Source organism: Pseudoliparis swirei, chromosome 4 (assembly GCF_029220125.1).
Source record: "Pseudoliparis swirei isolate HS2019 ecotype Mariana Trench chromosome 4, NWPU_hadal_v1, whole genome shotgun sequence".
Classification (NCBI taxonomy): Eukaryota; Metazoa; Chordata; class Actinopteri; order Perciformes; family Liparidae; genus Pseudoliparis; species Pseudoliparis swirei.
The window spans coordinates 27,634,126-27,636,543 of NC_079391.1; positions in this window are offsets into that span (position 1 = coordinate 27,634,126).

The window sequence follows — 2,418 nt, forward strand, 5'->3', positions numbered from 1 at the left end:
GTGGCACATTTTTTTTAAAGAAATGTATTTATTTCATGATAACAATATATCAATATAATGTTTCTTTAAAGTATGTTACTTCAGTTAAAGGTTAGATTGGTGTGAATATTTTGAATGAAAGATCGTGACGATAAATGACAAAGATTCACATTCACTGTTTTGATGCGAGTAGATGTGGTAGGAACTGACAAAACATTAGGAATATAGACGAAATGTTGACATTTGGATTTTTTTTTTACAATGAACTTAATCATTCTTTTCCCATCTCATCCAACAGCCCAGCAAGAGCAAATTGTCTTGACTTGAATCCAATTTGTTCCTCTGTAAACACGTTCATTTGCTTGGTTGAGCACAGGCTCAAACGGTTGCGCCTGTTGCAGAGAAGATAGTACTGACCGTGCATCATCTGCTTCTCCGATATGAACGACTTGAACCATGTAAGCATTTCCTAAAGCCAATATACAGTAAAACAAAGTTAAATTGCATACAGCTGCGTTGAAATGTAAACATTTATCCTGATTATAAAATTGTAAAGTGTTATGCATATGAGATGATCTGGGCTGCTAATCATACCGAGCATACTGCCTGCCTCTTGCTTAAGTGTTGTGCCCTTCCATTCCCTCTGGTGATGTGTGGTCCTGAGGAGTGAGAGGAAAAGAGCTCGATCAGCACAGCAGCTTGATCTCTGCCTTCCCTCTGTTTCTTGACGTCGGGGTATTGATGGTGGTACCACATGTCTGCATTAATAGTGCAGGTAGAAGAGATGCTCTCCCTAACGGACATTTGAGCCAGAGCATCTGAGGAGCGACTACAAAAGGAACGCTGTTTTTCTGTGTTAACAAAAACAGTGAAATATGGGGTTCAAACAGCCACTGTGACTTCTGCTGTTGAAAGGTAGATCGTTGTATTGAAATACATTTGTGTTTTGTTTTATCAAGTTCATCCAGGGATGAACTCAGTCACAGAGCTATCAGAAAGTAATGACAAACTGCTGTATTTAACGAGAACTTAAATATTTTCCTGAAAAGTATTTTTCCTCACTCAAAGAAATATTTAGGCCATATATGTAAGCTTTATGTATTTTAATTGCATATAAAATGTCCATCCATTTAGAAGATATATATTTCATGTGATTTATTTGTTAGTTGAACATGAATTAAACAAGTAAATGTAAAAATACCAATTAACACAATGTGTATACATTGTAATAATGCACTTACCATAAATAAGTCAAATGCATTTAAAATGTATAACTAGTGAGGTCTATGTATTCTTTTTTTATAAAATCTATTTGTTTGATATTCATAATAATCAGGTTTACTCAATAAACTAAAATTACTTAATACATCAAATGTATGTACTTTTTCTTAATTAACCCAATGTAGTTTACAATTTCTCTTTAAAAAAAAGTTCTCATTCATAATACATAAAAAAAGAACAGTCAGACAACGATGTCCCACATTCAGTATTTATCGTTATGTGGGTAAAACCTTCATCATACAACACCACCTCTTCCAACAGCAGCACAGCCTCATACATCCATGTTGTGTGCAAAGAAACTAATCATAAAAGAATGATGTTAAGAAAGTGCTCTATTTAACCCTTGTGTTGCCTTAGGGTCATTTTGACCCGAATCAATATTACACCCTCCCCCCGCCTTTGGGTCATTTTGACCCGATTCAATGTTTCACCCTCCTGTTACCTTTATATTTATTAACATATTTTACCCTTTGGGTTCAATTTGACGCCAGCAATTAAAACCTCCAGAAAATTATTAGAATTAATATTGTTTTCCAAGTTTAAGTGTGAGGCACTTTATGTTTGTTTGTTGACTACCGAAAGAACACCGACATTAAACATTGAATGGGGTCAAATTAATCCTAAGGCGGGGGGAGGGTGTAATATTGATTCGGGTCAAAATGACCCTAAGGCAGCACAAGGGTTAAGAATTAAACTTATTCTTTGATACAAGAAATGCCAAAACAATTCATAACCCAAAAAACACATCACAGGGCCAATGGCCTCACACAGCAGGAATAAGAACAGAGGTGAACTGTGGGAACTGCTCCTGGACCGGCGGAAGCTAACGCTAGCTAGGTAGTCGCCTGAGCTACCGAAATAGCTTTTAACATTTCACGGAATCCCTGACATCCCTTTTTTGAAAGGTGGACTACCATGACATTTCCATAAGGCTTGTGCACCATGCATGCAGGGATATAAAATGAGGATTCTGTAGAAAATATTTACATTGACAAAGTTCTGTACTGACATTGGCAGCAAGTCCTCCACTTTTTTTCGCCATCACTTCCATTTTAAGTCCTTGGATTTTTGGGGAAAGCTTGGTAGTGTCCAGTTCCATCAAGACGCTCTGAAACACTTCGATACGTCTTTGGGGTAGCTCAAGTTCAGTGCATGTAT